Source organism: Ipomoea nil, unplaced genomic scaffold (genome assembly GCF_001879475.1).
Source record: "Ipomoea nil cultivar Tokyo-kokei standard unplaced genomic scaffold, Asagao_1.1 scaffold0937, whole genome shotgun sequence".
NCBI lineage: Eukaryota > Viridiplantae > Streptophyta > Magnoliopsida > Solanales > Convolvulaceae > Ipomoea > Ipomoea nil.
In genome coordinates this window covers 1,146,976-1,159,929 of record NW_017617365.1, presented here as the reverse complement: position 1 = coordinate 1,159,929, position 12,954 = coordinate 1,146,976, and the positions used below count along the sequence as shown (strand labels likewise).

Below are 12,954 nucleotides of genomic sequence, written 5' to 3'. Positions count from 1 at the left end.
ATTATTGTGCCTCACGACCATTATATACTAACAGTACTTGAAAAGAAACTAATAATAATAATAATAATAATAATAATAATAATAATAATAATAATAATAATAATGTAATAATAATAATAATAATAATAATAATATAATAATAATAATAATAATAATAATAATAATATAAGTGGTAATAATAATATGTAAAAGTAATTAAGTGTTAATAATAATAGTAAAAATATTAACGTAAGAATTATAACATAGAATAAATCATAATAATTAATAACTATAGTCTAGGATTAAATTTGAAATTGTCAAGAAAGATAAGCGATCTTTGGTAAAATTAACTCTTAAATAATTATATATCGATTTAAATATTCTTAATATATTACAAAAATTTCATTCCGTGCATCGCACGGGTGAAAATACTAGTTACTTTTAATACTATTTAACCCTTAACCATATTAAATCAAAATCATCATCAACAACATTCAGCATCATCATTAGTCCATAATGACTCCATTAACAATAATGAATCCGTCATTATCATCTCAAATCTCCATTACCACCCTTAATAATACCATTTATCATAATCATATTATTAAACCATAGCATCATTATCCATTACCATCTATCTTATACATAACTTTAACACTCAAATCACCATTAATAATAGACCAACATCAACAACACCCATATAACTTCATCTTCATAGCTAAACATCACCAACAAGAAATACAAAGCATCACCTACGCCACTGCCAAGCTTCAATACTGTCGGAGAGCCACCGCCGCCGGAACTGTCACCGCCCGTCGGAACCGAGGTCGCCGGAAAACAGAGGTCACCGGATCTGCTACCATGGCCAACGGTCACAGCTTCACCGCAAGGTCAGGCCGTCGACATAGTTGTCTGATGTCGCTGGAAGGAGCTGCTGACTCGATCTTTGCCCGTCGCCGTCACCACAGCCTGCCGAAGCTCCACCGTTGCTACCGGAAAAGAAAAACGAGAGAGAGAGGAGGGTGAGGGGGTCGCCGGCTACTACTTGCTGGCCGCTGGTCTTCTTGCAGCTACGAGGGAGGGTGTAGACGAGAGGAAGGGCAGGAGAACAGAGTATGGTTGCTGGTCTGCTGTGCTAGCTTGAACGAAAATGAAGTGAAGAAAAAAAAAAAAGGAAACAAAAGATGGGTGAAACTCTGTTGTTTCTTTCTTCATTACGACAAGCAGAGAGAGAGAGGCGAGAATAGGGGTTGTTTGGCTGCTAATTATGTCACACATGAACAACATATGTATGTAAAACAACTTATAAATAGCTAGGCACTGACACTGACGAGTGTCACGTTTTGAAGAAACAAATAGAGGAGTTCATTCAAAGGAGATACTTCACTCAGTTTGTGAAGCATCTAAGGCAATAACAATAGCATCAGCAACAAGGCCAACCCAAAAACGTGTGGCGATAGAGAGAGGGCCATGAGCCATCCTCCTCAGGCACAAAGACGGGGTACGATCAGATCATGGAAAAAGGAGACAACGAGCTAGAGGTAGAACCCGTGCAGCGCAAAAAACATGTTATTCGCTAAAACAAAACAAGATCAACAATATGATTATTGATGTAACTATTGTTCATGGTCCGCCCTGATCAATTTTGTTGAATAAAAAAATCCTTGGAGCCCTTGTGTTGGTAAAGTAAGAGGCATGTTCTCATCCACCATGCTCGAGACAGGAAACAAAGAAGAGAGGTCACGCGCCTCGGCCTCAACCATGGTCCCTCGCTATGGTAGCGGAGGCGGTGCTCCGATTCCAAAAAATAAAAAACCAAAAAAAAAAGGTATTAATTACTACACTCTACTCCCTAAGGGTCGGCACTGGATCCGGTACAGTTAGCTACCCGACGAAAGGGCGTTTCTTGATCAAACTCAAAGTTTGGTTACGAAAACGCTATCCCCTAAGGAATAGTACGAGGTCTAACCTCGCTCACTACTCTACGGAAGTGCCGACCTTTGACCGAGCCTACGACCGGTCGAAGTAAGCAACGAACACACACACAAAAAAATAAATAAATAAAAGGGAAAATGGTCAAATAGACCCTCAAACTTTTCATAAGGAGTCAATTAGGCCCTCCAACTTTCTAAAGTTGCAATTAGACACACGAACTCTTAATCTCAGTGCAAGAAGACTCACTGACCGGGTAACCACCTGCAATCTCAGGTAAAATGCTTTGTAGACGTTGACTAGGCACAATCTTTACACATTTGGCTTGCCACTCAGCGAAAAAAAAAATAGAAAAAAAAGAAACAAAATTGGGGGGGGGGGGGGGGGGGGGGGGGGGATGAAACAAAATATTAAAAATATAAATAAGAAATACGAAATAAGAATAGTAAAGGGGAAGTGGGGAAATTGAAATTGGGAAAGAAGAAACGAACTCCAGAACCCTAAGACCCTATCAAAATCAATTCTCTCTTCAGTCTCCAACTTCATTCACCTAGAATTAAAATTTACGAAGGAATATCTCAGGCTAACAACTCGACGAAGCCTATTATTGTTGATTGGAGCTTGAAGACGAAGCTATTGGCAGTAAACAAGCAGTCGGACGACTCTGTAACAGTTGGAACTTGAAGACGAGGTCGTAGCAGTCAGTTTTTCTTCATCCACGGACAGCGAGCAGTCGGACGAGTCTAAAGAGAGGTAATAATCCTATCCCTTGTATATTTGAAGGTAAAAATATGGGTTTTGTATATTTGCAGGCATAGGTATGGGTATTTGTATATTAAATAGTTTTAGCAGTGGCTTTTTTTTTTTACTTGTGTGAATTTGGATTTCTTTGTGATATGGGTCCCTTAAAATGCAGTTAATAATTGAGACAAACTTGGATGGGTGTAGTCCTGCATTTTTCTTTAATGTTTGGCAGCAGATTTTTTTGACTTGTTGTGGTCCCCCCTACACATAGTGTTTGTTTTAAGTGTATGTTAAATTTATAGAGTATTAACATTGTATTGTAATAGAAGCATTTTGAATTGGGTTTTCTTTCTGATATACTTAGGATTATTGGTTTTAAATCTGGGATTTGTATTGCTTAAATTTATATAGGTGCTTGTATTGCTTAAATCTATAATATATTTTTCTTTCTAATGTACTTAGGATTATTGATTTTAAATTGAAATGTTTGTTTGTTTGTTTTCTTTTTTTAGAATGCATTCCACTATACATATAAGAATTCATCATGGTGGTAGTTTTGTCCAACACCCTGTTATGAACTATGTAAATGGTGAGGTTGAAGAGGTTATAATGGACCTGGATTATTTATCGTATCCTCATTTGCTAAAATATATTAAAGAGAACAGGTATGGTAAAATTCAATCTCTGTCGTATAAATTACCTCATGAGCGTATGGAGAATCTACATATGCTCAATAACGACAAAAGTACACTTGACCTTATTCATTTTGCATGTTTGTGGGGTTAAGTTGATTTATTTGTTGAGCATGGTATAGACGATGCAGAGGTAGTTCTAGAGTTAGCATTACCTGTACCTGTAAATGAGGTAGTTCAAGATGATGTTGTATTAGAAGCTGAATATGACCATGGGGTTGTTACACAACCAAAGAGTGAACAGGCTCAAACTGAAAAACAGGGTGATGAAGAGCAATTTTTGGGTGATGAAGAGCAGTTCTTGGGTGATGATTTAGTAGGGGAAGAAGATGATGAAGAGCAGTTATTGGGTGATGATTTAGAAGGGGAAGAAATCGAAAACAGTGATGAAGATAATGACTTTGTGAATGTAGAATGTCATACTGCCTCATCTAATGATGATGAGGACAATAGAGAGGGTAGAAGGGTAGAGATTGAACCTAAAAATGTAGGTGGGAATATGAATGAAGAAGTGGAGAGTCAATATTATGACTCTGAAGACCCCCTAAGTTATCAATCTGAACAGGAGGATGAAGCAGCATCATTTCAACAATCCAAGAAGGCAACAAGTAGATTCAGAAACCCTTCATAATCCTAATGTTTTAATGGAGCTTGAATTGGGAACTCTATATGATGATGGGAATCAATTCGAGAAGGCGATGAAAAATTATGCGCTCTACACAAAGAGAAACATTCACTATGTGAAAAATGAACCAAAGAGAGTTTCAGTTGCATGTGTAAAGCCATGCCCATTTCAAGCTACTGGTTCATGGGATGAAAGTCTAAAATGCTTCCAACTGAAAACACTAACTGCAGTACACAAATGTAATCTAAAATACAGCTTGGAAATTGTGAACCAAAAGTGGATAAGGTAAGAGATAACCCTGCTATTGGAACAATAGAATTGAAAAAGCACATCAAATCAGAATCGAAACTCAATGTGGGCATATGCATGGTGAGAAGAGCAGTGAAGGCCATACTAAAAAAAAATAAATGCTGGTTTTCAAGATCAATTTCGCAGAATCCGGGATTATGCTGATGAATGTATGAACTCAAATCCTGGAACAAATGCAAAAGTAAAAACTAATAGAATTACCCCTACTAGTCCTTGTGTGTTTCAACGATTTTATGTTTGCTTTGGGGCTTTAAAGTTAGGGTTTTTAGAAGGGTGTAGGAAAGTAATTGGGGTGGATGGGTGCTTTCTAAAAGGACCTTTGAAATGTGAAATCTTAAGTGCAGTTGGTAGAGATTCTTACAACCAAATGTACCAATAGCATGGGCAGTCGTAGAGAACACCGATTCTTGGCGGTGATTTCTAGGGTTATTGAAAACAAATTTGGGCATCACCAATACTTATCCATGGACAATAATCAGTGATCAACAAAAGGTAAAACAAAAATAATAAAATACCATTATCTTGAAATACCACTTATGCATTTTACTTGAATAATTATCTAATATATTGTATTTTATATCTTTTGTAGGGTTTAACACATGTGATTCAAGAGTTGTTTCCTGACTCCGAGCACTGTACTTGTGCAAGGCATGTGCATGCTAATTGGAGTAAGCTACATCGAGGGAAAGTGTTGAAGAAACACTTTTGGATGTGTGTCAAGGCTACAACTGAATCTCAATTCCAGGAACAACTTAAGTGTCTAGAAAAATGGACCGTACTGCAAAAGCTGAATTCGAAAGGTAAATTGTTTCTTAAATCTATTGCCTATATATATATATATATATATATATATATATATATATATATATATATATATATATATATATATATATATATATATATATATATATATATATATATATTATTTTAGGATATCTGTGTGTTAATGTTAAGTTATATGTGTCAATGTGTGTTAAGGTACCCTCCAAGGTTGTGGTGCAAGGCTTTCTTTAGGACATTTGTTAAGTGTGATGCTGTAGATAACAATTTGAGTGAGGCTTTTAATGGCACTTTGGTGAAAGCAAGAGTGAAGCCCATTATCCCTATGTTGGAAGACATAAGAATAGGGATGATGAAGAGGATTGCAAAAAAAAAAAAAAAAAAAAAAAAGGAAAGATGTTGAAAGGTGGATAGGAAATTATGGACCCTTGGTAATGAAGAAACTAACTGCAAACATAGGTGAAAGTATGGTATGGAAGGTAATTACATTATCTCTTTCATTACTGTCTCATTGCCCTCCTTTTAATTATATTGTGCAATGCCCACTGCCAGTAAACATTACTCTGTAATTATATTCTAACTTGATTATTATATTATACTAGGTTGATTTCAGTGGAGATGATGGTTATGAAATTAAGAAAGGAAGACAACAATTCAAAGTGAAACCTGCTTGCAGGTAGAAGCTGCTCATGCAACTCATGGGATCTTTTTGGTATACCATGTCCACATGCAATTTGTGCAATCTTTGATACTGGAAGGGACCCAGAAGAATACATTGATTCCTGTTATTCAAAAGAGAGTTACCTAAGGACATATGCGCATACACTTTAGCCGATGAATGGAGAGTTATTCTGGCCAAAGGCACAATCTGAGGAGATACTTGCTCCAATACCAAAAAAGATGGCAGGTAGACCAAAAAGAAAAAGAAATTGTGAGGCCAATGAAGTCCCAACTCGTCAGAAGCCATCCACTACTACAACTACCATGGGTAGTGTCAAGAAAAGGGTATCGAAAAAGGGAAAATAGATGCATTGTTCTCTTTGTAAGAACGCGGGTCATTATAAAAGAACATGCCCTAATAGGAGTGGCCAACAAGATGTTGCACTAATGGACTGACAAGCAAACTATCATAAACTTTTTTGTTATTTGCCAAACAAACTTTTTTGGTACTATTGCCATTTGAATCTTTTTTGACTGTTTTATGTACTTAGGTGTTGAATTATGCCTTTGGCAATATGTAAACAATGGCAAAAAATCTCAGTTGGCAACATGTAAACAATGGCAAAAATTTTGATTTGGCAAGTATGTGAATGAAAATGTATGGTTGTGCTTTATGATTGGCAGATTGGCTTCTTCATACAACTTTTGTAATTGTTATACTTTGGCAGATTGTTATACTTTGGCATATTATACTTTGGCAGATGCTTCATACATTTTCATATTATATTGACAGATTGTATTGGCAGATTCTTTGTGGAAAAATATTTACCAAAGTCATATTCTTTCAATATGATTGCTGCCTTTGTGATGAGAGGCAAGAAACCACATTGCATATTATTTTCATTCCATTGCCAGTTAAATGTACAAGTGACGAAATTAGTTTTAAGACATGCATCCTATATAGTAGTTTTATCTGATGAACATGCTAAGGAAAAAACAGGATGTTCCATATATAAAATCATACTGTCACTATACATCACAGTGGAATAACACAACTCTGATCTAATCCAAATATTATCAAATGTTCAAATCCGATTTAATCCGACAATTCGATATACCCGACTGAACCCGAAATTAGGATAATCTGATGGGTTTATGATATTTTTTTCTCGGATTGGATTATAAATTTTTAAACCGAAATCCGAATGGGTTGTGCTTCAGAAAAATCGATTCGTCCGAACCTGTCCAACGCACACCCCTACTTGCCACACCTCTCTTTGTGTTCGCTGTGATAATCGCAATTCTTTCATTCAAAATTTGGAAACAAAAAGCTCTACTTATAGACAGAGGTATTGATAGTGCTAAGAGAACAGATCACCCTACTTCCTACATAGATGATCATCAACTTCAGACAAAGATGCCTCTTTGCATCAACATCGCAGCATTTGAACACACTCTATTGAGACTCAAGCACACAGCTATCGTCTCCTCCACAGACAACTTTAGCAGGAACAATATCATTGGCAATGGCGGCTTGGGGACAACATACAATGGAAGATTGCCAAGGGGCCGAGCGAAGCCGAGTTATCGCTGTCAAGAGGCTCTATGGAGACCGCGAATTCTTTGCTGAAATGGAAACTCTCAGAAAGGTGAAACACGAAAATCTGGTGCGCGTTTGAAGATGAGACTCAAGCACGCAGCTATCGTCTCCGCCACTGATAACTTTAGCAGGAGCTATATCATTAGCAATGGAGGCTTGGGGACATCATACAAAGGAAGATTGCCAGGGGGCCGAGTTATCGCTATCAAGTGGCTCTATGGAGGCCGGGAAATCCATGGAGACCGCGAATTCTTTGTAGAAACAGAAACTCTCAGAAAGGTGAAGCACGAAAATCTGATGCCATTGGTTTGCTATTGCGCGTTTGAAGATGAGCGTATTTCTTATTTATATTTTTAATATTTTGTTTCCCCCCCCCCCCCCCCCCCCCATTTTGTTTTTATTTTTTATTTTTTTATTTTTTTTGCTGAGTGACAAGCCAAATGTGTAAAGATTGTGCCTAGTCAGCGCAGGTGGTTACCCGGTCAGTGGGTCTTCTTGCATCGAGATTAAGAGTTCGTGTGTCTAATTGCAACTTTAGAAAGTTGGAGGGCCTAATTGACTCCTTATGAAAAGTTTGAGGGCATATTTGACCATTTTCCCTAAATAAAATAATTTGTCGAGTCCCGCTCAGACACGCCATACTGGCCAGGCCAAATTGGTCAAGGTCGACTTCGGCCAAAACTAACCTCGGCCAAGGCTGGCAGAGGTCCGCCTCGGCCAAAACTGGCCGACGCCCGCTTCAGCCAAACTTGGCCGAGTTCGCCTCGGCCAAACCAAATTGGGCGAGATCTGCCTCGGCCAAAATTGGACGTGGTCCGCCTCGGTCAAACTTGGCCGAGGCTGCCCCGGCTAAACCAAATTGGTCGAGATCCGCCTCGACCTAAACTAGCCGAGTCTGCCTAGGCCAAAACTGGCCGAGTCTGCTTCGGCCAAAACTGGCCGAGGTTCGCCTCGGCCTAAACAGGCCGAGGTCCGCCTCGACCTAAACAAGTCGAGGCCCGCCTTGGCCAAAACTGGCCAAGTCCCGTGCCGAGATCGTGCCTTTGTGGCTTGTTTAAAGAAAAAAAAATGATGTTTGATGCAATTTTACTCCTAAGCCAGCTCAGTTACATTTGCTGACTCGGGAGTAGGCGCTGGTGATAGAGTAATGGGAGCCGACCTGGACCAACAAATACCTGACCCGGTACCATTTAAGATTCCAACGGGCAGAAGTTCAAGGGGCAAAGTTATTTACTACGAGTCATTTACTACCGCCCATTCAAGACAGGGAAATAAGTGTTAGGCTCCTCATCATGCTGTAGCCGTTACTTACAGTTAGGAAACTTAGTATAAGTAGAAGGCTCCTTGCTGAGTAGGGACACACTCTGATTTCTGTACTAAAACTATAGCAATACAATTTACCTTGACTCACTCATACAATAATATTATCCGCTAACATATTTACCGTCAAATATCATATCACAACCACATACAATTTAATATTTATAATCTCGCACAATTAATACAATGATCTATTATAGTATTGTATAGAGACTCTTCCTTTAGGACTCCATTAACAGGCTGCAAAACTGGAGACTGAGAACAAGGTATGGATAATGATGACACATAAGAAGTGTTCAAAGAATATGGATAACGATGATACATAAAATATCAAATGAAAATGAAAGAGATGAAAAATTCTATCCACTAGGGATTTGATGATCAGTTTTCAAAGGGAGACAAAAATGAAAAAATTTGTAGTAGACAGTTACTTTATACAGAATTTTGCCCCAACATATGTGCTAACCATATAGCCTACTTCTTAGGGAGACTTTCAGGGGCCGTTTGGTTCACGGAATCTTGGATTACCCCAGATAATAAGATTACCTCCTAGAAGATATTGTGAGATTTTGGTAATGTAAGATTACCTTGTGTGTTTGGCTTAGATGGTGTAATATAATATCACCTTGTTTGGTTAAGGGTTTTTTTTTTTGTTAGTATACCCAGGGTTTCTACTGTCGGACACAGTGATTAATCCTGAATCAATTTAAAATAATGTTCTAAATAATATATATATATATATATATATATATATATATATATATATATATATATATATATATATAAACATATTAATTATTATTATTATTATTATTATTATTATATAAGGATTAGTTAACCATGGTAAAGGTTTGAAATAATTCAAGGTAATCTAAGGTTACTTCAGAAAATGGGGTAATCAAATTAGCTTTGAAACATTAGCGTCACATCAGCTTTCAGGTAATATAACATTACTAAGTAATCTCATAACTTGAACCAAACAAGGTAATATAATATTACCAGACTCAAATTAGTAATCTAAGACGACCTGAACCAAACGTACTCTCAGGAGCTAAAAGTTATTAAGTCTTGTTTACAACGGAAGACTTAAGGCTTTTCACTAGAATCTAAAATCTTATCCTTTGCTTGCTTCCTTTGTGGGAAAAATACTAGAAACGCAAGTTGAAACCAAAGTATGAATGCTTACGTGAATGTAGTTTCATTAGTCTTGTGTGAAGGTGAGGTTTAGACGCCTAGGAGGGAGGTTTGTGACTTGAGACAAGGCAAGAGGAGCTGTGTTTGCCTCCAAATATAAGCACATCTCTCGATCCCAGTAAAATTTTCTCAGCCTTCTCGACATCCGATCCCTCTCATCTCCATACAAAAACTCAGTAGAGTCGCCAATGGGAAAAGAGACAAACAGGCAATCTAACCACGAAACTAGATAGTAAATTTATCCTTCAAACAAACCATTTAATTGCATAATGTGCAGACTATCATTTAATAACAAACCATTTATTTATCCTAGTAAATTTAATTTAATAAATGTCCTAACTGGCACAAACAATTTGCATAATAAATTTACCAAAGTTTTAGATATAATAATGATAATGCATCATTTCGATAGAGTAAAAGACATTTTTGGTCCTAAACTTATAGTGGCAAGGACAATTTTAGTCCTCTTTAACAAAATTAGACAATTTATGGACACTCTTATTGTAACGAGGACAATTTTGATCCTTTGTCAATATTTCCATTAGATGCCCCTTTGAGCAGGGATAATTGCCTCTTTTCAACAACAAACCCATTTTCTCTTTGTTTCTCTCTATTCACGAAAACAACAACAACAACAACAATGGCAGCCACAATACCACCCATCCTCAACCTTCTTCTTCCTTGCCAACAACAAACAAGTTTAATCCACCAACAACCCCCATCTCCTCCTCTCTTCCCCTCTCTCTCTATCTCTCTCTCTCTCTCTCTCTCTCTCTCTCTCTCTCTCGTCTCTCTCTCTCTCTCTCTCTCTCGTCTCTCTCTCTCTTCTCAATGGCAAATCGACAGTAGCACAACTCACCAAGAGTTGCAACACCCCACCGGCGGCGTCCTCTGGTTTTCCGGCGAAGCAGTGACAGGGTGCAGTAGTGGCGACGAGAGAAGTCCCTCTAGCAACGACGAGCTCCGCTTCCCTTATCTTTTGATCTCTTCTTCTCATCGACGGCGGCAACGACGGTCTTCCTCGATGAGCTCGGATGACCTTTGGTCCTTTCCAGCGTGTAGTAGACGTGGGGCACTCCAGATCCGGCAATGACAACCTCTCTTTCCGACGGTGGCATTCTAGTTCAATTTTGTAGGCTAAAATCACCCCAAAGCTCCCGCGGCCGCGGCCGCTGATTGCCCAGAACAGATCCTCTCCCATGGAGTTCACGGTCAGCTTCAACATGCGAAAAATCCCAGATCTGAGCAGATGCGTTTCAAATCCCAGATCCGAACAGATCTGAGCCTCCGCCGCCGCCGCCACCGCCACCTCCTCTCTCTCCACCCTTCTCATCCCATCCTCCGCATGACCAATCTCTGCGACCGCCGTTGCCGCCACCACTATCGTCCGCTCGCCCGCCTCCTCCACCCAGAAAACTTGGCCATAATCAAAACCCTATCTTGTTGATTTTCTTTTCAATAGTTGTGAAGTCTTAGATCGATGTGAATTTGAGGAAGAAAATTGGATTGAGTTTGGGGAAGAAACGAACAAGAAGAGGTTGTTTGGGGAAGAAATCTAATCGGAAGTTAAACCCCTACCAAAATAAACGAAATTGAAGAGTGAGTTCGCTGAGATCTCCAATTCTATGATGGATTTTATTTTTTTCGTTTGGTCAGTAGTCAGTACTCACTCAGTAAGAGGGAAAAAGAAGGAAGAAGGAAGGAGGAAGGATGAAGGTCTAAAAAGACGAAATTACCCCTTATCTAACAGGCCATCTAACGGGAATATTGACGGAAGACCAAACTTGTCCTCGTCACAATAAGGGTGTCCACAAATTGTTTGATTTTTTTAAAGAGGACTAAAATTGTCTGTGCCACTATAAGTCTAGGACCAAAAATGTCTTTTACTCATTTTGATATAACTACAGTTTCATTTGACAATATACATTCAACTATGTGAAACTATTATTCAGTTTCATTTTATATACAATGCAGTTCATTACAACACAACTACAATATCATTTATAATCAACTACAGTTCTATTTGACAATATACACTCAATATGTGAGACATATTATTCAGTTACATTTTATACATACTGCAGTTTCATTTCAACACAATTAAAGTATTATTTCAATTCAATTACAGTTTCATTTGATAATATAAAAACAATATGTGAGATATTTTCATTTTAGATACACTGTAGTTTAATTATATTATGAACACACAAAAAATACGGATTCTGTTAAAATGTAACGACATCCGTTTCTTTACTTAAAAACCGACGACGTTTTTGAACCATGGTCCACGGTAAGGGTGTAAACAAATCAAATAAAAAAAAAATTGATTCGTGATTTGAATTCGAATATGTCGATCCGAATTCAAATATTTCAAATACGAAACTGAATTCGAATATTTCAAATACGAATCCGAATTCGAATATTTTTTTCGATTCGAATACGAATACGAATTAGAGTAAAAAAAATTCGATTCATGACTTGAATTCGAATTGAATATTTCAAATACGAATCCAAATTCGAATATTTTTTTTTATTCGAATTCTTTTCGAATACGAATTAGAGTGTATTCGATTCGTGTGTGTGTGTGTGTGTATATATATATATATATATATATATATATATATATATATATATATATATATATATATATGCTATTGAAATATAATTTTTTATTACATTTTATATTAATTTATTAAAAAATTTTCTAAAAAATAAAGTTAGGCATTTCAAATTCGAATATTCGAGTCGAATCGAATATATTCTATTAAACTGGTCGAATCAAATACAAATCAAATTCGATATTCGAATATTAAACGAATACGAATACGAATACAAATATTTAAATAAATAATCAAATTCGAATTGAATAGTGAGATATTTGACTCGATTCGATTCTTTTATAACCCTAGTCCACAGTATAACGACCGGTGGATAGAGTGGTGGTTTTTTGTTTGTTCAAAACTTCAAATCCTATTATTCATCTGTTTTTGTTAAGCTAACAAACGTGGTCTTACGCCATTTTTCTGGAATCGCGTATTCGCGTTTGACTACCATAATTTAAGAGTCTTAAAACGACATCGTAGAACAGCTGATTTGCATACCGGTAAACTCGTATTTGA

The 12,954-nt window shown here is 37.3% G+C and overlaps 1 long non-coding RNA gene across 1 annotated transcript; it reads right to left on the bottom strand.

The window, feature by feature from the left end:
• Window positions 1-8,957: 8,957 nt before the first annotated feature.
• LOC109179645 lies at window positions 8,958-9,758 on the bottom strand. Its single transcript, XR_002053959.1, has 2 exons — window positions 9,680-9,758; window positions 8,958-9,121 (listed from the first exon to the last, which is right to left on the bottom strand). It is a non-coding gene; the product is annotated as an uncharacterized LOC109179645 (long non-coding RNA).
• Between the last annotated feature and the right edge of the window lie 3,196 nt (window positions 9,759-12,954).